We start from the raw sequence: 25,885 nt of genomic DNA, 5'->3' as shown, positions 1-25,885 counted from the left end.
TCTAATTAGCTTGTAGTTATTTTAATTAAAATTTCTCTCAAAAAATTCAGTTTAATTGTTTGAGGCATATATTGCATAAACAAATGCGCTTATACATATATGGTATATATGGTATAAGTATGTATGTACATACATATATAATAAACAGGTATCAAATTTTCATTAATGAGAGACAACTACGATTCTTTCATTGCTCTTAATTACCTCTGTCCCTCATGATTTCTTAAATTTTGAATACTTTTTGCAGTCGTGATGGTTGATGACCGGAAATTTTGTCACCCGTAAGTACTTAATGTGCTAATGAATATTGCTACCATTTGTCAAGCATATGAACATATGCGCATATGTATGTATATAGTACATACATGTATTTATCTTCAAATTACCTCTCCAGAAATATCTTCATTAGTCTACTTTTACGTTTGAAATTTTCACCAATTAAAATTTTTATGATTAAAATATATGGTAAAAGGATTGTGGCAAGATTTCTTTATATATTGTAGATGCACATGTACATTAGTATTATGAAATTTAATTTAAAATATATTATAGGTACAGAATATAAGTTTGAGTACATAATTGTTGTTTCAAAGACATAAGCAAAATAAGAAAAATCATTATAAATTTGATTGAGTTATTGTGTAATGAATGATTCAATTTTACATCCCGGAAAAAATTCTGTTGTCGCATGTTATCCCCGAAGTGAAGGCATCAACGCCTTGATAAATCAAGGACCTTACGATTGATAAATCAATATAGAAACAATAATTATGAAAATCAGATGAAAAATCTCATCATTTCAAATTAATATGTATAAAGTGTCTTTGCATGAAAATAGTTCATAGTGACTTAGAATTTTAAACTAACCAGAACAATTTAAATATAAGTTTATTTTTTGTAGTGTGAGTAATTAAGTCATTGTAATAAATTTTGAATATACATAGTATACATATATAAATTTTATATTTATTTTGAAAACCACTGTTATTCAACTTGTCTACATAATTATTGGCTACAAGCACATTGATTTAACTTTTTATATATACGTATACCATATACTCATAATGCATAAAACTCAATTCAAAAGCGTTAATTGAATTATTGGGAAACCCTCAACGCTCTTTTGAAACCCAACCAGTTATCAGCTCTAACATCTTGATTGATGATAAATTATATTACACTACGAAAATTTATTTTCATACCTGTCCTTTCATTCTCTTAGCTAATGGCTTTGGTATGATTGGATTGTAGCAGAAAAGGTCCTCACACTCACACTATTGTGGTGAAACGCCAAAATGTTGTTAAGGTCATACAACATGCTTGACAAAAATTTGACGCTGTGGAGTTACTTATCGTGGTACAGTTTCAAAAAACGGAAAGCGGGAATGAACACGGTACAATTCTAAGTATCGGTCAAGTGAATGTGATTGATGGCTTGTCTTGCTTTCACTTAACTATTTCCACACCTCTTTCTAATGAGTTTCACTAGATACATACATACATATGTACATATATAAATTTATTGTATAATATAATTCCAAATAATTTACCGAGTATGAATGTATAAGAGGCTAAGACCTTGCTACTGAAATGTATCATATTAGAAATTGTAATTATTTTAATTGTGGTTTATCATAAACTAATTTAAATATGAACTACATTCGTTGAAATTTTGGCACACATTTACTTAATATTACTAAAAAAATGTTAATCAATAATCTCTAAGTTACTGTTAATTCAAAACGACTCTGGTAGTAATACAATTTTCTCAACGAGTGAAACGTTATTTTGCGGTCATGACAAAGCATTTGGTAGCCTGCGTCCTTTATGATAATTTAAATTGTAACCCCTTAGCAGCATTCAGAACTACATACATTTATTAAGGTATATACATATATATGTACATATACTTATAACATATGTATATACAACTCCACATACATATATTTCACGTGAGCATGCAACATTGAAATTTTACCCATGCAGCGTCATTCCACGAATTCGTTATGGGCTTAATTGATTACGTTTTTGAACGGAAGCCTTCGCAATAATAAGTTAATGTGGCGTCAATGATTAATGAACAAATGAAAGTAATCAAAATATAGATGAATATGTATATGTACATATACGACCTTTTCAAAACAATAATTCGATTTCTTATTTTGAATTTTTCCAAACATGACAAAACCGCTTTTACTTACATTTTAATAAAAACAATCCAAATGTGGGTGCTTATCTTAACAAAATTATCCTTATTTTTAGTATCGTGTAACTTTATATCTACGTATACTATTGCTTCTGAAACATACATATATCTATACTTGTATATAGAACAATGAATTGCTGTTCGTTTGTATCGCTAAAACTCGGAACTTAGGTACACGGTCATTGCAACTTTTTTCAATGAAAACATTAAAGTGAAAATAGTACTATTGCTAAGTATGTCAATGATATGTACTATCTGAATCCGTGATTTTATTCAGATGACTACAGTTTCCCATTCGTTATTTACTTGTGCAGGCTAGAGATAGATTAACGAAGAATATTGTGCACCGAACAGTACTGAATTAAATCAAATATTTATAATTCGAAATTATAAATTTTACTGTTAAAAATAACTAATGATTTACCCTACTTACCTCATTCATAATATCATCAACTAACAATCAATTTGTTACAAACTTGAATATAAAACTTAACAATTTATGTTGATTTGCGATTAATACAGATTTGCACGAATGTATATTAATCACTTTCAAATTTATCGGCTATAACTTTTCGTCTGTATTGTAATATAATTTAATGTATGTATACCATAGCCACAAAAACGCGGCTACAAAAATGATTACATTTAAATAATATACATAGGTGTGAAGGTCAGCGTAACAAATCGTCCGAATTTGTTCGTTTCACAGTAAACTGAAGAGTCCTCAAGAAAGCACTTCAACTCAATTTCATATCTCACATTGACATTTTTATGTGTGCATAATATAAAGGCAACCAATTAATTTTGTTCTCTATTACAATGGTAAATATTTCCAGTACAATGTCAGCTTCTTCATTTTCGATTCGTGTGGGTTAAAAGAAGCAAGAAAAGATTCTTATATGAGACCCGCCGCAGTGCCACTATTTGTGCCAAGGTTTTCTTCGATATCTATATTGATAGTTGACTTATTTATGGTTAAGCAAACGAATGTGATAGAAGAAGGCACTTCAAATATTCAACATGGTTTAAATCGGTAAAGTAATTGCTGAGTTATGAAATCAATCATACTAGTTAACGTAATTTTCTTACTTTAAAATTTCACTAGTTAAATTGAAAAGCGGGGAAAATATCATTTAAATATTTGAATCACTTCAAGCCATCTCTGCTCTAAATCCTTGTATTAATTTCTATTATATTTAGCACATATTTATAATTGTGAACTCTGTTTTATCATATCGATTAACAACTTTTTGATCTTTTATTTCGATTTCGTTATGTACGCAATGAACTCTATTAAAATGGAAATATAACGGTATTATGTATTAATTTGTGTTTAATAAATGCAGCGATTTGAACTACTGTTTTGTTGCGAATGAGAAAACATTATCGTAATAGGAAAACGAATGTTAATAAATTGTGAACTGAAGAAGAACTTAAAAAATTGGTACGCTTTCTTATACAAGTATGACCATTTTAAATCTTAACCACATGTGAAAAAAATACAAAGGGAATAGTCTCTAAAATTATCTGTAAGACTTGGCAAATACAAATATTGAAGCAAATTCCATTCTCTTCGCATAACTAGAAATTAATCAGGTGTAAATTTTTCTATTTCCGTTCCAATGAAGTGATGGATCGAATTCGTCCATCGTATTCGTACATACATACGCCGATCATATTCAGGTGAACAATTAATACAAGCCGTACAGATGCATTAATTATTTAATATCGGTATCTTGGCCTACCACCAAGTACTCGAGTTTTATTTGCTATGGATATGTAAAACTAATAAGAATGTATAGATTTACATACAATATGTGTTCACAGAAACCTCAATTGTGAAATCTAACGCCTCTTAAAAATAATTGAACGGGAATACTGTAATCGTTTACACAATTAAATTGCCTTTAACTATAATGAGGATAAAAGCGACAGGACACCTGACAACTGCTTCTCTAACGAAAATACATAAGAACAGTAACATGCAATCTTAGATGTTTGTCTGTCCACTATGTGGGGTTGGAAGGGTCACGAATGCGCAGACATGACTAGACGAAATTTGTTCAGAACTCATTTTGTGGTGTTCATATGTCGTCGAATAGACAAATATGTTTATCGGTACCCTTAACTAACCACTTCGTATTGTTGCGTACTTCAGGAGTTCAGTGGCAACTTAGATAAGTGAACAATTTTATGTTTAATTTAAAAGGAACACTCGTATTAACATTGTAAGTGTGCAAAAACGAAAGTCAGAGACCGGAACTATGTGTACTAATAATAAACAAACTCAACATAATAGCTGAGCAAATTTAAGGGCAATAACGAATTTTTATACGGTGCAGCAATTACAGTATTTACACGTAAGGATAATTAAATTACACCTGTCCTCGATAGCTCTGAATATAAAAAGACAGTTGCCCTTTATAGACCAGAATTTTACGAGAATACACACATATATAGACATTCATATGCATATGATACTTGAATATATATAGATACATATATATACGGTATATATACATGTGTACATATTGATGGATATATGTAAATGTATGTATGTAAGTGTAACTCAGAGAACTTTCTTTAATTCATCAATGCGGAAATCATGATTAAAGTTTTTGAAACGGTATCTACATTCAAGCGTTATACTCTAACGCGTATCTACAAATCGTCCCTCAAGCCTTAAAATACATATGTACTTGGGTATGGTATAAACCATACGTACATATACGTACGTATACGTACCTACCTCGACTTACCACTTGTACTCTAACTGCGTAGCTAGACTTCCTGTCTTGTACAGCCAAAAACTTTCATCAAACGAAGTTTGTGCGATTTATCCCTCAATCGAGTATCACAGCATTCAATGCCGATAATTTTTTGGGACTGAGAACGGAAATGCTTTACATTTGACTTAATTTTCAAAGCAAGACTAAGCGATGATATTAAACGATCATTAGTGCCCAAATTCGATTATAATGATCGTTGCAGCTTTCTGTATCTTGTTAGATCTTCAAGCAAATTTTTGCTTTTGAAAAATCTTTTTACAACCAAAAATGATTGATTGATTTTACAACAAAAAAGTGAATTTGGGGACTAAATAGTTTTGCAGAAAATCTTAATTTAACTGTAATTCCTAAAAGAAAATATTTTTTATTGTTTTAAAATATCTATTAAAACCATTATAATAACACTCATATTTTTTGTGAGGACACATTTGTGTTTTTTTGCAAATAAAAGTTTTTCAATTTAAATTAATCCACATTTTAAGTTAATATTTGAATTGTTTTGTTAAATTACGATAATTTCTCAACCTATTGTTTGCACCTTATTTTGTTTTAGTTTTTATAGTAGTAAAAATCTTAATTGAAATCACATTATTACCATAGAAATATGTAAATTGTAAAATTTATCTCTAAAAGTGCAAAGTCTTTTTCGTTCTTTATATTAAACACTTACTTGTATGTACGGTAGGTATACATACCTATATATGCAGAACCAGAGGAGTTGTCGATTCAGCGAGACTGGCAAAGTGTGTAGACATTCGTAAGGCAAGGTTAGAAAACCGCCACATTTCATCTAAGTTTTCACCTACTAATATTCGATTTTCAATTATACATATGTTTATACTTATGTATGTACATAGACGGCTGTGACGAGGGTCGAGTGTTATCTAGTTTATAGAATAAAGAATTCTACATCTTAGAAAGTGCTTAAGGTTTGCTTTCTATAAAAAGAAGTGCTTAAGTATAAGTTAAAAATTAATACGGCTTTACCAAACTCTCTTGTACTTAAACTACGTAACGACACCACGACACAGTATCGCTCTCTGGGTAAATTATTGATACTCAGAAAGCAATTTAGATAAGAAAAACACAAGAATTCTTCACACTTCACACCTACAGAGTACGTTTTATAAACACATAGTATATACATGCATGGCCCAGCTGTCGTTGCAACTTTAAAATATTTAATGCAACTGTCTTCAACAAATTACATACATTCAAAACTGGTTCATAATAGTACATATATTTATTTAGTGTAGGCATTATGGAGCCCACAAAAAGAGGATTCCCAAATTGATTGATTGTTAAATGGGAAACGGGATGTTATTTTACAGTGTAGCGCCAACATAATGTGCACAGAGTACATACATACCATACATACATATGTGTATATGCACATACATACATACATCATGATCTGTGAACATATTTATAGTACTTAGCCATCTGTCAACAAGTGGCGAAAAAGGTGCAAAACGACGAAGCAAGACTGAAATAAGAGGTCCAAAATTACAGAAACAATTAATGCTAGCGATAACATCAAAAGGCTCTCAACATGATTTGTCAGAAATTAAGGCCAAATGACGATCGAAATGTTAATGAAGGTTAAAAAGACGATACTGGTTATATTAAGAACAACAATTAGGGCAAAGGTGCAACTGTAGCTTTAAACGTACATGCATACGACCAATTCGACATCAGTTCTCACACATGGACACTTCCTTGGTATTAATGTCTGGCTATGTGTTCCGGAAACTCGTCGATTGCTGAAACCTCCTACCAAATTGAGTACAACTGCACGCGATTGTAGTTAAGTTTGTTAAGGTGCGGCATCTTATATAATTGCGATTAAAATAATTTGGGTAATTAACATCCATTTAATTTCAAATTAATGTGAAATACTAATGTTTGAAGAGATCTAACAAATTTCAAAATGGTTGTATGTGTGCGAAGGTATTTTTACCTGCGTAATATTGTAATAATTATTGGCGGTGGCCGTTATGGTTAAATAAAGGTTGTAGTCTGAATAGATCTGGGCTACATACATACTTATGTACATTTATTTATGTATTGAATGGCTAATAGCAAAGCAAAAAGAACTTTGAAATTATGAATCTAACATCGATCAAATATATTTATGATACGAAAGCTTTAAATAAAATTAAAATTTGTATACTTTTTCACTTACTATATATGTATGACGATAATCAAATCTCCTTTCACTGTTTTTTTTCTAAGATTTGGCGCATGGTGAATATTTGGTCGGTTGTTGATTGCCAGGTCTAAAACTACACTGATAAGGTCCAATCAGTTTGTTGACGGTGGGCTTTAATCTTTCACACAGTACGCTCGATAGAACCTTATACGCGATGTTGAGGAGGGTTATCCCACGGTAGTTGGCGCAGATTGTGGGGTCTCCCTTTTTGTGGATTGGGCAGATCACACTTAAATTCCAATCGTTGGGCATGCTTTTGTCCGACCATATTTTACAAAGAAGCTAATGCATGCTTCTAATCAGTTCTTCGCCGCCGTGTTTGAATAGCTCGGACGACAGTCCATCGGCCCCCGCCGCTTTGTTGTTTTTCAGGTGGGTAATTGCTATTCGAACTGGTCAGGGAAAGGTACGTCTGCTCTATCGTCATCGACTGGGGAATCGGGTTCGCCTTCTCCTGGCGTTGTATCTACATTCACTGCCATTCAGCAGGCTGGAGAAGTGTTCCTCCATAATTTAAGTATGCTATGGGCATCGGCCACTAGATCACCTTTGGGGGTTCTACAAGAGTCTTGAAACCTTCTGTCAGCCGCCGCATTTTTTCGTAGAATTTTCGAGCATTACCCCTGTCGGCCAGCTTATCAAGCTCTTCGTACTCACGCATTTCGGCCTCTTTCTTCTTCTGTCTGCAAATGCGTCTCGCTTCCCTCTTCAACTCTCGGTATCTATTCCATCCCGCACGTGTAGTGGTCGATCGTAACGTTGCGAGGTAGGCAGCCTGTTTTCTCTCCGCTGCAACATGGCACTCCTCATCGTACCAGCTGGTCTTTTGCATTTTCCGAAAACCAATGATTTTGATTGCAGCTGTACGTAAGGAGTTTGAAATGCCGTCCCATAGTTCGTTTATACCAAGTTGTTGACGTGTGCTCTCAGAGAGCAGGAGTGCAAGTTGAGTAGAAAATCGTTCGGCTATCTGTTGTGATTGCAGCTATTCGAGGTCGAACCTTCCTTGTGTTTGATGGCGTGCGTTTTTGCTGCTGCGAGCGGGTGCGAATCTTGACTGCAACAAGATAGTGGTCCGAGTCGATGTTAGGACCTCGGAGTGCACGCATATCGAAAACACTGGAGACGTGTCTTTCGTCTATCCCAACATGATCGATCTGGTTGCTGGTTTTTCGATCCGGAGACAGCCAGGTGGCTTGATGAATTTTTTTATGCTATTTACTACTATTACTTCAGACAACCATATTTCGGGCCCCGGCGAAGTCGATCAGCCTCAACCCATTTGGGATGTTTCATTGTGGAGGCTGAATTTACCGTAGTGCCAAAAACACCATCTTTGCCTAACCTGGCGTTAAAGTCGCCAAGTACGATTTAGGTATCGTGACGGGGGCAGCTCTCATAGGTGCGCTCCAAGCGCTCATAGAAGGCATCTTTGGTCACATCGTCCTTCTCTTCCGTCGGGGCGTAGGCTCAGATCAGCAATATGTTGACGAACTTCGCTTCGATGCGGATTATGGCTAAATAATCGTTTCTGGCCACTCCTAAGTGAATGGCGATCAGAGAACTTTTCTCACTTGCGTGAACTTCTACACATGACTCCATCCTAATAATAAAAGTGTATATTTTTGCCTAAAATAAATAAAATTGGGCAAAAACTTGACCTAGCCCCATATGACTAATATGTATCAGGATTTTCGAACATTCGGCTGAATTTAGTCCATATGATTGGTGATTGTATGTGACGTGCTTTAATGAAACCCAGGTACAGTGGCGTAGCTACAACTTCGGGCGCCCGGGGCCAAGGATGTTCTGCCGCCCCCCTTTATCTACCTACCAACAAGTTTCATGAGGTGGTTCGAACAAAAGTGAATTTTTACAAAATATCTTCGATATTAAGTATATACAATTTAGGAACTATAAGCCACGCCACGCAAATTCTGAAGTTTCAAAATTACAATTAAATTTACAAGACATCTTATTAAAAGACATAGAAAAACCCCATTTCGCCCTATATCTTGTACACTTTTGACACAATTTTCAGAAATTTGGAGAAATAAAAGTATTTGTTACATTCAAAGCATAGGGTAACTGTGAGAGTGACACGTCGCTAGACAAAGCTAGACAAGTGCATCTTTTAGTTCTATCACTATTTTTAAAAAAGATGTAAGCCAAAAGATATAAGACAAATTCAAAGACTGTAGAGTATTCGAGTAAAAATTAATATTTTTCATTGTTATTCAGGTTATTTCATTGTGACTGTACAACTCTTTATCTTTTATAATAAATTTTGTAAAAAAATTTGTTGAAGTTTTTTTCTGATTTTCGTTTTCGTTATACATCTTAATGTTAAGTTTAGATATGTCACTTCATTTGTTTTACATTAATGGCACTTTTTGGACGTGCCAATTGTCCTACATATGTTATATAACGGTATGTAATCTATATCGGTTAGTTTTAAGCGTCACAAGCAACAGTTAGGTGAAGCAAACTATTAAACCCTATGTTGTGGGTCAATCAAAGATCTACCAACGATATAAGCGCAGTTATACAGCTTCCTAAAAAGAACGCAATAGAAGAAGCCTGTTTCCGAAATTACTTGTAGCTGATTTTAGCAAGGATACTCTTTATACCCAATTCCTTTTCTTGGCATTTCTGTTGGAAAGCAATGATGAAGTAATATTTTTACTAGAAGTAATACACTGAATAAAAATGTAGTAAGAAAAGAGACAATAAGTAGCATCCAAGATAGAGTTAAAAAAAATAATAAATCTTTAATTGGTAACTGTATGTTTTTGAAGGTATAAAAATGTCACAATCAATATGGATTTGTTTAAGATGAAATGAGACAAACAATTGTCAATGTTGGTTTGGAACTGCGCATGCTATTTTATGTTTTACTTATTTCAGTGGTTAAAAAAAGAGACGGAACGTTTGTGAATACATCATTGTTCCGTCGTCAACCTGATTACTGGTGATTCGTTGCAGACAGGAATATTGACTATGTACTTTAGCCTCTCAAAACAATTACACACAATAGGCGGAGTTTACAATGCAACTGAAGAGAGGGCAGCTGCTAATCCCTGGCAACGGAATTGATCTGTGAAAAGTGCAAAGGGGTGGAGTAACTTAACTACAGTGTGGTAAAGTGATTTAGTAAATCCGACGAGCTTTTAAATTTATTTGAAGAGTTTTGTATATTTGGAATGCATTTCTTTCTACTGCGTTAATTTAATTTATATACCTTCCTAGTAGCATAAAATTGAACGTAAACATAAAAATTAATAAACTCGAGGAATATTCGTATAATGAAAATATAAAATATGTATTAAGATCGGTTTCTCCAGCTTAGTTTGCAATCTTCGTATGTATCATTTTGAACGGAACTAGAAATAAGTCCTTATTAACAAACTCAGCGTACTATTGACTTTCGACAGTGCTGTTTTGTTGTGAAATTGTTATAATACATCTGGGCTGTAGGGCGGCTGCGGAAGCGTAGAGATGCCGGCTTTGGTTAAGGTCCGTATCCAGCTCTTAAGTAATTGCTCAAGAAAAAAATCCTTATTTCTTGAGCTGTAGTCAAGTAATTTTAACAGCTGGTTATGCATTGTGAATGATGCACATTAGAAGAGCAAGTGAAAATAAACAAAGAAATTAAACTTATGTGTATTATGTTATGTTATTATAGTATTTAAATATTTTCATTGCGATTTAAGGAATATGGATGAAGACTGGTAAGTTTGAATTTTCTTCAAGAAACAATTGTTGATTTCATGTTTCTTCACAAAACCAGTATTGTCATATTCGCATTTTATTGAAAAAATGTATTAAAAATTAGTGGTAGATTTCATCTGAGCTGCATACTAGCAGCAGAAAATTTACCGCAGGAAATTTGCTTAACCATTTCTTAAGCGTTTTTTTTACATGAAGTTTTTACATTCCTTGAGAGCGGACCCAATTGACCTTTCGTTTGAGTCTCTTAAGGACTTCCACGTAAAACTTGGCCTTGACGGTTTGCCCAGGAAGAACTAATTCATGGTGGACGAAGCATTTGATGTCAAAAAAGACAAAAAGCATCGTTTTCACTTTAGATTTGCTTATTCATATACGACTTCTTCCCGGCCCTCTAACAAGGTGCCACCAAGAAACACCACTTCTTGATAAAGCAACATCTGGGTAAGCCTGCTTGATCATATCAAACGTCTCTGTTGCAGATTTACCAAGTTTCACATAGAATTTAATTGCGTACCTCCGCTCTAACAAACGCTGCATTTTCGGCTTGTACCACTCACAGAAACACGTCGCGCGAAAATGTTTATCCTGACTCTCCAGATGCTCGGAGACAACGCGCACGCACCGAAGTACAGTCGCGGCGGAAGAAAATCAGTCCTATTACTTTCCGGACAAACCCTGTACATACATACCTGTATTTTCAGAAACAAGTAAGGAGAACAAATTAGTTTCATTACTACATTCTGCTGCGTGCTCAAAGTCTTTTTCTAGATGCAAATTGAATACTATGTATCGAATTTTGTTTAAATCGACAAGTAGCTTCTGAGATATGGGATTTCACCCAAAGATGAGCATGCCGCAGCCGTTGCCCTACGTGAAATTATGTGTTTTGAAATGAAAAGAAAGTTGAATTTATATTGTGTTGAAAATCATTTATTTGTGATTTTTCAAATTTTTTTTTGATGTAGCGCAGCTTGATAAACAAAATTGTTTGGTTTCTGTTCTGGGGCGTAAATGTATAGAGAAGATGGGTTTCCAACTCGTGAACACGCCACGTATATCTGGCCGTGTGAAAAACATAGCATTTCTAGATTTATGCCACACTCTTCTGGCGACTATCCTTGTGTCCTGTTGATTGTCATCGCAAATGCAATTTTCTCTGGAAACTGAATACGTTTGAACTGAAATGGCTGTCCCCTTGTAATCGATAACTGCGTCACAATCAGTCGGGTTCCATTACACATTTTCGGCGCATGAAGAGTGTGAAACATAATAATGACAGATCTAACTTTGAGGCGCAAATGATGCTGCGGCATACCAAACCTCTCCAAAGAATTTAGAAATTCCACTGGATAATTCTCGGCTTCTTCATAGTCAAGACGATCGATCGATTTGTATGAGCGTCAACATCGGTACTTTGGAAGCTAAAATTGCACGTGCTCTCAAGCAATCGTAGTTACGATAATTTGGCCAATGTTCGGATAAACATTCCTAATGAGTTCATCTTTCGTTGAAGTGAATTGACGAAAGGCAGGTGAAATTGATATCAAACCACTGGAAGTATCAACCGGAATTTGCCCATTTCCAATTCTTAGCAAATACGATGTAAAATTTCTTTGAATTAGACAATAATGGCGAATATGGATCGTACCATGTGTTGTCAAATCCGATATTCACGTCTCTAAACTAAATGCTAAATGTTCTGGCATTGTCGTCTGGTGAACGACGCCGATACAGTGAATATCCATCATTTTCAGTATGCTTTTCCGAAAGAAAAGCACGTGGATAGTGTTTCGTGCATTTATTGTCAGACATACAAACCGAAGTGGTATTGTGATGTCGGCAAGGCCCATGAACCATATTGTTTTTCACCAGTACGTATAATTCTGGATCTATCTCGGGATCAGAAATTTCCGCAGAAATGATTTCATCAATTTGATCTGGTGTAACCACCATCCCCATCCAAAGAAGAATGTGTGCGTGCGGTAAACCTCTTTTTTGCTACTCAACAGAATACATCCAGCATCTAACAGCATCATATATACTATACATTGCTTCAAGATAAAATCCATCAAACATCGCAGCTGTTGTTTGAAAAGTGGTGCTGTGACATCGTGACGATCGCTTGCTGATTGACCGCGATCCATAATCCCGCCCGTATGTCATTGCATCCTTGCCTTGGGCTGCCATACGTTGATAGCAAAAAGAACGCCGACCGATATTAGCGCGATCTCTTCTTGGCTTCCTAACAAATTTCAATCTGTAATTGATCACTTTGTGTGAAACACACATAAAGTTTTCACTGAATAATTTTCAATAATTTTTCATTTGAACGGCCGGAATCAAAAAGCAAGCGACCGAAATTGAACGATTCAAATAATTTACAAATAAAAATAATGAAAAACAAGTAAGGAAGGGCTAAGTTCGGGTGTCACCGAACATTTTATACTCTCGCATGATAAAGTGATAATCGAGATTTCATTATCCGTCATTTACATATTTTTCAAATACCGTATTTGTGCAAAGTTTTATTCCGCTATCATCTTTGGTTCCTAATGTATATATTATACAGAGAAGGCATCAGATGGAATTCAAAATAGTGTTACATTGGAAGAAGGCGTGGTTGTGAACCGATTTCACCGATACATCGTACATGTCATCAGGGTGTTAAGAAAATATTATATATCGAATTTCATTGAAATCGGTTGAGTAGTTCCTGAGATATGGTTTTTGGTCCATAAGTGGGCGACGCCACGCCCATTTTCAATTTAAAACAAGTAAGGAAGGGCTAAGTTCGGGTGTCACCGAACATTTTATACTCTCGCATTATAAAGTGATAATCGAGATTTCATTATCCGTCATTTACATATTTTTCAAATACCGTATTTGTGTAAAGTTTTATTCCGCTATCATCATTGGTTCCTAACGTACATATACATATATTATACAGAGAAGGCATCAGATGGAATTCAAAATAGCGTTATATTGAAAGAAAGCGAGGTTGTGAACCGATTTCAACCATATTTCGTACATGTCATCAGGGTGTTAAGAAAATATTATATATCGAATTTCATTGAAATCGGTCTAGTAGTTCGTGAGATATGGTTTTTGGCCCATAAGTTCAAACATTTGAGGTGTAATGAGGTATAGTTATGATTGTGGGTAAGCAGTTACAGTTGTAGGACTATACCCAATTTCTACTCTTGCGATGTCGAGGTCGCCGCGCACCCTAGAAACGTGAGTAACCCTTGGGTAAGATGCGAAAGCCAATCCGTGTGGAACCTGAGCTCACGGCTAAAACAGAGGAAGCTGCAGGGGAGCTACTCCGACTTATCCGGTTTAAGAGTTCGATGAAGTCTAATAGCAGCGTCTTTTTACCAGAGGTGCGGCTGCGAGCGGCTCACTAAAGAAGGCATCTTTAGCTGATCGACTTGGCAGGTGCCCTACACATGGTTGTCTGTAGTACTAGATGCCAGTACAAGAAAATTCATCAACCTACTTGACTGTCTCCGGATCGAAAAGTTCGTGACTACACCAGTGTCCTTAACGTGCGTACACTCCGATGACCTAACATCGACTCGGACCACTATCTTGTTGTGGCGGAGATACATACCCGCCTCCATACGGTAAATCAAGACCGTCAAAAAATACAGGGAAGGTATGATGCCGAGAAGCTACTATCACAACCGACATCGAAACCGTTTTCTACTCGACCAACACTCCTGTCCTCTGAGAGCACTCTTCAGCAACTCGTTATAAGGGAATTGTACGACGGCATTTCAAGCTTCTTACGTACAGCTGAAAGCGAAACCATTGGTTTTCGTAAAGTTCGGAAGAACCGCTGGTACGATGAGGACTGTCGTGTCGCAGTGGAGAGAAAGCAGATAGCCTACAGGAGTAATGCTTGAAAATTCTACGAAAAGACGCGGCGACTATCGGAAAGTTTCAAAACCAGAGTGGCTGATGTTCAGAGCATACTTAAGTTATGGAGGAAACACTTCTCCAGCCTGCTGAATGGCACTGAAAGTTGAACATCTGGAGATGGCGAAAAGCCATTACAGGCCTGAAGAACAACAAAGCGGCAAGAGCCCATGGATTACCGACCCAACTATTGAAATACGGCATCGAAGAACTCACAAGGTGCATGCATCAGCCCCTTTGCAAGATATCGTCGTCGTTTTTGTCCTTTGTGCAGTGGCAATGGCGTGTACCGTAGACGATGGAACGATGAGCTATACGGGATATACCGCGACATTGAACTGAGCGATTTTTGTTGTGATACTTTAAATGGTTTAGGAGGTATGTACATTAAACCTCTTCGAAGGCGGAGTTACTCCCACTTTTTTCAGAGAAACATGAGTGCCAAGTTATCATTAAGATATCTCAATTTTTACTAAAGTTATAGCTTGCACAGATGGAAGAATGTATAGACAGTCACCAGGATTTGAGCTCGTCTCTTCATCCTGATCATTTATATATACAAAACCAAATCTATGTCGATTAGTTTTAGGTAATACATGCAATCGTTGGGACAAAGCTATTATATTCTGTAGTAACATCGTGTAAGAGAATACAAATTGAATAGCTCTCTATAAATTGTTGGCGCTTTATAAATGAAAAAAACATTAAATGTCAAAGTACATATTTATATAATGAGATAAAAATTACAAAATAAATATATGTATATTATTACATGTCAGTAAATATCACAATACATGCCAGGTTAAATATGTACCTGACATTGAATATTCCACAATCGCCATACGTTTCCACTGACGTGTTTTTGGAGGAACAAAATCATCTGTAGCAAAATATATCAACAAAAGTATTTCGGCAACTAAATAGTGGACATATTGACAAGATTTTATTTATTCCATTAGATGACTTAATCTCATAATTTTAAATTGAAACTGTAAGTAATTAAAAACGATTATTTGTAAGAATTCTCTTCAATGTTGAATAGTCACATCAAATTAGCTGGCTAAGCTGATGGGCGATAAGCTGAAGCAACTTGAGAAACAAGTTCTGTTAATGGGGTCAGTTGAACCACTAACATTTGGAATGTTAGTAATTAAAAGCTTTGTAGTCTTTACAAATTTTATGATGTTTGTAAATGAAAAGTGTTAAGTTTATATGTATGTAGTCATATTTCATATTAAACTTAAAAGCCTAAATTATAGTATATTTGATTATTATACAATATCTATTTCCAATTAATAATTTTTTCAATATTAAGGATTAGTAGTGTTTAATAATAAATATATGTATATATACTATATATTAGGGTGGGTGAAAGAAACATTTTTTTTCGCATGATACTCTGAAAAATTGATTGATATACATTTCTATTAAAAGCTCTCCAAGTATAAGCTCTTTATTGTAACGGTAAGGTCTTCCGCTTAATACTTTTTTACTTTTGTCATCATTCCTCGCTCCCAACTACTTGAAAACAGAATTCGTTTTCTGGATTTTCTGGCAAATTAAATGACCTACAAAATGCTTTTGCAAGATAAAAGTAGAAATGATTATTTTTATTTATTTATTTTATTTACTAAATTATTTGTACCTTAATATTTTTATACGCTTGTAACCAGTTGCTATAGAGTATTATAGTTTTGCTCACCTAACGGTTGTACGTATCACCTAAAACTAATCGAGATACATATAGGGTTATATACTATATATAAATGATCAGGGTGACGAGAAAAGTTTAAATCCGTTTGACTGTCTGTCTGTTCGTCCGTGCAAGCTGAAACTTGATATGCAGTTATAGGAACTTCTACCGACAGTGTATTAAAAAGTACGAAAAGCGCGATAAATCAATAACTAATCGCCACAGATATCTACATTAAATTTTACCACCGAGAAGGGATGAGGGCTTTATGGGAGACCGTGTGAAAATTAGACGATGAGCGTGACACCTCCAACTTTTAGGTGAAACCCCATATCTCGGGACCCGTCCAACCGATTTCGACAAAATTTGGTACGTGGCAGTTTTTTGATATTCTTATGTCTCATTGTAGAAATGGACGAAATCAGACAACAACATCGCCTACCTCTCATATAACATAATTTTAAATTCCACTTTATTCGTTCAGTTTTCAGTACGCAAATCAAGGAGCGTTTAATATAACGGTATAAAACTTTGCACGAAAAATGTCTTTAGTGTGTGCCACCTTAGGACCAAAAATTGTTTATATCCCATGAAAACTGTTCAAGCCCATAGGTACCGAGTATTTTGACCCCGGTACCTATAGTTGACTTTTGATCGAAAATGTCGGTCAATGTGTGATATATATTACTGAAATTAAAGGATATTCTTTCTGTTATAACGGTTAGTCTGTATGCCAAAAATGGGTTAAATCGGACCAATGCTTCCCTTAGCCCCCATATACTTAATATAAATATTTTCGAAATTCGGGGTGACTTTGTATCGCATATATCCGCCAATACGTGAGTTATCTCAATGAAAATAAGAAAGCGGGGGTTATTTATAGCGAAAATATGTATATATAGGTTGTCAAAAAAGTCTTGCGGTATTTTCGCTAGTTGGCGCTGAAAGCGCGTAGTTCTAGTTTTATTCGTCGCATCGGGTCATTCTATACCTTTTTGGAAAGCTCATTTCACGCGCTAACACATGTTTGATTGATTGTCGTTTCTTTTAAGTCGTTCGTGAGTTATAGCGTCGCAAACATGGAGCGAAATAAAGAGAAAATACGGTATATTTTACAGTACTACTCGTACTACGATAAAGGCAAAAATGCATCTCAAGCCGCCAATAAAATTTGTGCAGTTTATGGACCCGATACAGTTTCCATTTCCACCGCACAACGATGGCCTGTCGCTCCGGAAGGCCTGTCGTCGAAAATTGCGATAAAATCGCTGAATTGGTCGAAAGAGACCGGCATAGTAGCAACCGTAGCATCGGTCAAGAGCTGGGCATGAGTCATCAAAAATTCATTTCAATTTCAATAAAAAAAAAAATATTCAATAAAAATACCGCAAGACTTTTTAACAACCCATTATATAACGAATATTAGCATTTTCATTTACTTTACTCTATATGATGGGTTTTACACCTTATAGCATTTCCCTGGCTTTGAGTTTGCAAGTTGCTAGCGTAGAAAATGTTCGGCTGCACCCGAACTTAGCCCTTTCTTATTTGTTCGTTTTTATACTCTCGCAACAATGTTGCTAAGGAGAGTATTATAGTTTTGTTCACATAACGGTTGTTTGTAAGTCCTAAAACTAAAAGAGTCAGATATAGGGTTATGTATACCAAAGTGATCAGGGTGACGAGTAGAGTCGAAATCCGGATGTCTGTCTGTCCGTCCGTGCAAGCTGTAACTTGAGTAAAAATTGAGATATCATGATGAAACTTGGTACACGTATTCCTTGGCTCCATAAGAAGGTGGAAAGATGGGCAAAATCGGCCCACTGCCACGCCCACAAAATGGCGGAAACCGAAAACCTATAAAGTGTCATAACTAAGCCATAAATAAAAATATTAAAGTGGCACAAAGGATAGCATTAAGGAGGGGCATATTTGGACGTAATTTTTTTCGAAAAGTAGGCGTGGCCCCGCCCCCTACTAAGTTTTATGTATATATCTCGGAAACTACGATAGCTATGTCAACCAAACTCTACAGAGTCGTTTTCTTCAGGCATTTCCATATACAGTTCAAAAATGGAAGAAATCGGATATTAACCACGCCCACCTCCCATACAAAGGTTATGTTGAAAATCACTAAAAGTGCGTTAACCGACTAAAAAAAACGTCAGAAACACTAACTTTTACGGAAGAAATTGCAGAAGAAGCTGCACCCAGGCTTTTTTGAAAAATTGAAAATGGGCGTGGCCTCGCCCACTTATGGACCAAAAACCATATCTCAGGAACTACTAGACCGATTTCAATGAAATTCGGTATATAATATTTTCTTAACACCTTGATGACATGTACGAAATATAGGTGAAATCGGTTCACAACCACGCCTTCTTCCAATATAACGCTATTTTGAATTCCATCTGATACCTTTTCTGTGTAATATATACATACATTAGGCACCAATGATGATAGCGGAATAAAACTTTACACAAATACGGTATTTGAAAAATATGTAAATGACGTATAATGAAATTTCGATTATCACTTTATCATGCGAGAGTATAAAATGTTCGGTGACACCCGAACTTAGCCCTTCCTTACTTGTTCGTTTTTGTTTTTGTATTTTCCTTTGATAGACATTAATGGTTGACGACGTATGTATGTCTCGTAAATGCTGAACTTAATTGAAAAATTATGTGGAACATTTTTGAAGAGCAGAAATTTTGCTATAATACTTTGAGCTTTGAATTTCAAAATTATCATAGTCTTATAAGAAATTGTATGGTTTTCGAAAATGATTCCTTCTTTGTCACTTTTTCGTTATTTTGTTTTTTTATTTTCATTTGATAGGCATAGATGTTTGCCGATGGATATCTCGTAAGTGCTCAACTTAATCGTTTGCAATTTAATATTATGTTTTTTCATTAATATTCAAAAGAAGAAACAAATTTGCTTTAATATAGTCAAACTTCAACTGTTTATATCCTTTAATTCCTTACAAAATTCACAAAACGAAATATGTTTTCAAGCAGTTGGAAGCGAAAGACTTTTTATATCTGATAATAAGAAAAAAATTAACAACCGTTAGGTTTAATATATGAACATATTATTTACAAATAATGATATTTCCGGTGTAAAAATCTATTGAACACGAAATTTTATATGGAAGATCAGTTCAATTATTATTATCCTTTTTATTAGAAATATTCTTTTGTTTGTGAATTGTTTTACATTTGTCACAAATGAGTTATAAACTATACTCTCTTTTAAATTGGATCAAACTGGACACAGTGTGCTAAATTTTACTAAAATCGGTTCAGTAGTTTAGGAATTTACTCCGTAGAAATGGTGACACGTAATTTACACACGTACATTGATGATATACATATATTATATGTATATTACATCACTTTGTACAAATTCTTATTAAAATTTTGCAGTTAAATTTCAGCGTATAGAACAATAGATATCGGCAACGCTTTCCTCAGAAGGCAATAAATTATTACGCAAAAATATTAATTATCTATAGAATGCATTTACATTTAGTTTCACATTTTTTTTTTAAATAGTTTTAAAAACTAAATATACGACGTAGGAATATGTGAGGCAAATAAACACAACCCTTGTCATAAATTTTGGTTGCGCCTCCGTGTGAGCGTGTATTTGTAGACATACATATCATACATAGGTATTGTATTTACTTACCATTTCGCTTTATGATCCCATCAAGGCAAATGTCATATTAAAGATAAATCCAACTCAAAGCCGACAAAAAGGTAAACACTTTTTAATTATTAAAAAATGGCATTTAACTGCAGAAAGAAAAGATTTTTGTTTCAATCGAAGAGTTATTGGACTAAGCATAACTTAAGCAAAAGTAATGCCCGTTTACGTGCGTTCAAATCGATTGACCATAGCTAATTATCAACAGTTTATTTAATACAAATATTGTAAAGTAGTACGTGTTAAATATGTTAAATGAAAAAAATGTTTCAAATGATATATAAATTTACTTAATACTCAAAAACATTTCAAAAAATGATTTTTGATTCATTTAGAATATTTTATAAAGGCGCGGCTTGTCAATGTCTCCAAACAATAATCCCATAAGCCGCTTACGGATATCAGTGCGGTCCGTCCTCTTTATAAGTAATTTGATTTTCTCTTTGGAACGAAATGAAATAACAGCTTTTTTTTGCTTTGCAACTGAAGCATGTCAATAACTTAGTATCGCAAAATTTGAGTTTCTCACAAGTGTAGCTACGAATGTGTATAGGATATGAAAATTTCAATTCGAAGGTAAACAAAACAATGAAGACAGGGTTAGGTTCAGACGGAACCAAACATTTGATTATAAGGAATGGAAATGTTTTCAAATCAAAAAACAAGTAAGAAAGGACTAAGGTGCAAATCGTCAACCAAAGGGTAGGAATCAAAACATGTACATATATGTACATACAGTTGAACTTCCCTAACTCGAATCACCATAATCCACAAAAACAATCGAGTTAGAGAGACTTTGAGTTATGGAAGGAAATTTGTATGAAATTTTCTTCTATTAACAATTTAAGAGTTTGAGTTATGGAAAACTTCGAGTTACCATATACATATATACTTGTACAATATATAACTCATACAGTGACGGGCATATTCGATAAAAGGTTTGTTAGAAAACCGAAAATCATTATACTTATGTAGTATATGGGAATTGATGGTAGTATCTACCCGATTTTATTTATTTTTTTCATTATACTACATACTATTAATATGCCACATCATAAAATGTTTTCTGAGGTTCATTAAGATACATCACATACCATTACCAATCATATAGAGAAAGGTCACCTGTATGTTGTTAGGTGAACAAAACTGTTATACTCTGTAGCAAAATGCTGCTAGAGTATAAACTTTTTTTATTGAATAGTTTATTTTAATAGTATTTATTGTTTGTCATAGGCACAAAAAAGCGTGGACTGATTTATTAGTAACAGTATAAAGATATCAACGCCTTTCATCGATTTTATACCAAGTTTATATCGGTCAATATTGATGAAACTAAGTAAGCTTCTTTTCTGACTCTTCTTAGCTATCTTTTATCAAAAATTATTTCTGTCATTAAGATTCATATTTTCAGTAACATTGAAATAAAATATTTGGCTTAGTACCAATAATTAGTAAATCATACTAATATTGTAAATGCGAATGTAAGTTTGTTTGTTACGCTTTCACGCAAAAACTACTTAACCGATCATCATGAAACTTTGTACATATACTCCTGAAGGTATTAAAAGTAAAATAGGGTACTTTATGTTAAAAACAAAAATTTTTTTAAGAAATATATAAAAATTGTTTGTCAAAAAATCGTCAAATTTAGCTACTTCAACGCCATCTAGCATAACAGTAATGAAGTTTCAACCATGAATACTGTAATACCGTCCCACTGTATTACCGGCGGTGACGACAATATCTAACTCAATTGAATATACATAGTTTCAAATGTTTGTAACTGTTCTATATTTATTATTATTTTCTTCTGTCGTTACATGCAGTATAAAACTATTAAAATTTTTGAGGTAATCAGTAATTTTTGTGGTTAGCAGTCACTTTATTATTATAGATCTTACTCGCTGATGTTAATTATTACTCTGCTTTTCTTAGAAAATGCCTCGAAAATCTGGTATATCCACAATTTCATCGCGGGCCCGTGAACGAATATGAGGGTGCATCCTCAAAATGACGTGGATTCAGGACTTTACGCAGAAATGTTGTTGAAAATTGGTGATGGTTGTTTAGATGTTGACGTTGAAGTCTATATATTTCTGTCAAGAGAATTTTGTAATTTAGTAGAAAGTGATGTGGATCTCAATGCTAATGTTTTTCCGGAATTGCAACAAAATTTGTGTAGTGATCAGTGGTTGTGGGCAAGAGCAATATTAGCACCAAGAAATGAAATTGTTAATAGGATCAACACTGACATTTTAAACGAGGTTCAAGGAGAAATGAAGGAATATTTGTAAATGGATACAATTATAGATACGAAACTAAGTACTTCATATCCTGTGGAGTTTTTAAATTCACTTGAACTTTCGGGTGTATCGTCACATGAACTTCAATTGAAACTAAATGTACCAGTGATGCTTATTCGAAATCTAGATGCTCCTCGGCTATGTAATGGAACAAAGCTTCGGATAACAAAATTGGGACAGAACATACTTGGTGCTACTATTTTAACAGGTGTCGGTAAGAGAAATAGTGTTATAATACCTCGGATACCAATTATTCCCACTGACCTTCCATTCCAATTTAAAAGGGTTCAGTTTCCCGTCAAGCTTAGCTTTGCTGTTACTATAAACAAGGCACAAGGACAAACATTACAGGTAGCAGGGGTGCATTTAGAAAACCCATGCTTCTCTCATGGTCAACTTTATGTAGCCTGTTCACGTGTATCTAATGCCCAGAAACACAGATTTGCACCCGACGGAAAACTTATAACATTGTCTACAAAAATATTCTAGATTAATACTTTGTATTTTATTTTTTTAAATTGTTAGAATTCAGAATTATTTATTTTTGTTACGGTGAAATATATTTTAACATTTGTTGTTGCATTTCAATACGCATATTTTAAGGTGTTAAAACTTCATTGTCTGTAATAATTTTTAAAAATTGTTGATCTCAGCCAAGCAATAAAATTTAGTTATCATTTTGACTATTTTCTATTATTATACCCTTACCCTTTATCTCTCATACTTATTTAATGGCTCCACTGCGGGCGAAGCCGCGGGTAAAAAGCTAGTATCATATAAGCTTATATGGAATATAGTATAATATTTCGATTAGTTTAGGTTATACAAATGACCGTTAATTGAATAAAACCGTAAAAGTTGAATAAAATAGCAAAATTTCACCTTTACGTTCGATTCGTTTTTAAATAATAGTAGAACTGACATTAGAGCGATAGTGAGTACATGATTAATTATACATACAAAAACATATTCAGCTATAAATTATTGAATGCCTTTGTTGCGATCTTCAACAGCTCAGCAATTTTTTTCACATGTTTATAGGATTCTGTGGTCAATTTCCGTTCTGCTTCTGTTAAATCCTGTTATTAAATGATATCAATAAACTGATGACATTTGGTTGCTGTACAACGTGTGATATTAAATTAAAACAAAAGTTAGAACAGTCTCCAAATTTCTTTCAAGACAGGCAACTCTAAAATTGTAAATGGTATATGTAGTCGGAGCTTAAGGAATAAAGTTTGCTTTGAAACCAAAAAATATTTTTACTATACTTATTCACTTCTGTATTGATTTTATTTTTTCTTTACTCCTTTTTCCAGAATAACACAACACCAGAATGAACCGCAATAGCAGATTGGTTCATCCTTAGCAGAGCGAGACAGTTTTCTAAAGGTTTAACGTTACGTATTGTGCAATCATGGAATAAAAATTAACCATTTCTTTCCTATGTATTTCTTGTTTGTAAATTTCAGTAAATTTGTTAAACGTGCGCTTTTATGCTTCGTTAACGCCTCATACATTTTGATAATAAAAGAAGTTCAAAATAACATGCGAGCAATTTACTATAACTAACTGGTTGTCGACCGCCTCAGCTTAGTAAATAAGTAACTAACTGAATAAATAAATTTCTTAGCATAACAAACTAATACAAAAACGTTTACTTGTAAATGCATGTACACATACAATAAATATGTACGCTCATAGGAGACCACGCTTACAATCAAATAGGTGCCGTGGTTAGCAGTGGTGGCGACCAACTTTGAGGCTATATCTGGTTAGGGTTTTTGCAACAATGCTAACAATTCGTTTCGTTTCGATGCAATCCAATGCTCTTATGTACTTCTAAGTTGAACTAAGAGGAAGGGCAGGGAATTTAAATGTTGATTTTTCAACATTAAAGCCAACCACCTGTAATGAACTGACGCCACAATTACATTTACTTGCTACGACATTCGTTAGTCACACCATGAGGTACCCGGTTACAAATGGCCAGGTTACTGAAACCACTCAGAACATTTCGTGTTCCTCAGCAATAAAGCAAACTAATATTTACGCACTTCCCAGAATAAGGGTGCTTAATTTGTATTAAATTTGGTAATCATTAAAATCTTTATGAGTATATTGTCAAAAAGTTCATACTTGGATCACACAGAAAGTGTTTTAGAAATATTTCATTAGTATTTACATGTCCATTTTCATATAAGTATGGTATAGTATTTTAAGCGCTGCCTATGATTTTGCAAAAGAGGCTGAAATCTCGTTCAAGAATGATCTTATCTCTGGAAGGAACGTTAAATGTCCTATCTTATTTATTCACACTCACATGATTTGTGCCATAATTTTGGCCCCTTGTGGGGCTTGCAACCCAACTGCATTTTGGTTGAAGTTTTGAAATTCAGTGCTTCTAACTCAACCCGTAAAATAATTTTCGGTTGAAGTGTTGTTGCAAAGGTGAAACATTTTTCGTTTAAAAAATTTCAGCCTTTTAATTATCAATAGTAATTTTTTAGTTGGGCAAGTCCAGTGGCGTAGGTACAACTTCGGACGCCCGGGGCCAAGGATGTTCTACCGCCCCCTTTTATCTACCTACCTACAAGTTTCATGAGGTGGTTCGAACAAAAGTGAATTTTTATAAAATATCTTCGATATTAAGTATATAAAATTTAGGAGCTAGAAGCCATACAAATTCTGAAGTTCCAAAATTCTCACAAACGGGTTTTGAGGAAATTGATAGTAAATTTACAAGACATCTTATTAAAAGCCATAGAAAAAACCCATTTTCGCCCTATATATTGTACACTTTTGACACAATTTGCAGGAATTTTTGCCCGAATTGGAGTTTTGAAATGACATTTTTGAAAATTTGAAGAAATAAAAGTAGTTGTTACATTCAAAGCATAGGGTAACTGTGAGAGTGACACGTCGCTAGACAAAGCTAGAAAAGTGGATCTTTAAGTTCCTTCACTATTTTTAAGAAAGATATAAGCCAAAAGATTTAAGACAAATTTAAAGACTGAAGAGTATTCGAGTAAAAATTAATATTTTTCATTGTTATTTAGATCATTTCATTGTGAGTGTACAACTCTTTATCTTTTATAATAAATTTTGTAAAAAAAATTGTTGAAGTATTTTTCTGAATATTAAAAAACAGCGAAGACCGTTTTGCCGCCCCCAAGACGTTGCGTCTGGGGCGACGGCCCCCTTCGCCCTCCTTCCCCCCTAGCTACGCCACTGGGCAAGTCCAATAAATCTTCGAACTTCGGCTGCAAATGTGTAATAAAAGATATAGAATGTCTGTCTGCCATGTCTCCGAAATAC

The 25,885-nt window shown here is 34.4% G+C and overlaps 1 long non-coding RNA gene across 2 annotated transcripts; it reads left to right on the top strand.

Moving 5' to 3' along the window:
• The first annotated feature begins 10,358 nt into the window (after positions 1 to 10,358).
• LOC126759312 (uncharacterized) lies at positions 10,359 to 24,114 on the top strand. Of its 2 annotated transcripts, none has more exons than XR_007666993.1 (2): positions 10,359 to 10,723; positions 23,887 to 24,114. It is a non-coding gene; the product is annotated as an uncharacterized LOC126759312 (long non-coding RNA). The 2 variants fall into 2 exon arrangements; XR_007666994.1 differs by having other exon boundaries at positions 10,359 to 10,938.
• Positions 24,115 to 25,885: the final 1,771 nt, after the last annotated feature.

This window comes from Bactrocera neohumeralis, chromosome 5 (assembly GCF_024586455.1).
Source record: "Bactrocera neohumeralis isolate Rockhampton chromosome 5, APGP_CSIRO_Bneo_wtdbg2-racon-allhic-juicebox.fasta_v2, whole genome shotgun sequence".
Taxonomy (NCBI): Eukaryota; Metazoa; Arthropoda; class Insecta; order Diptera; family Tephritidae; genus Bactrocera; species Bactrocera neohumeralis.
Note: the sequence above shows the minus strand (reverse complement) of the source record. Positions and strands in the feature narration are given on the sequence as shown.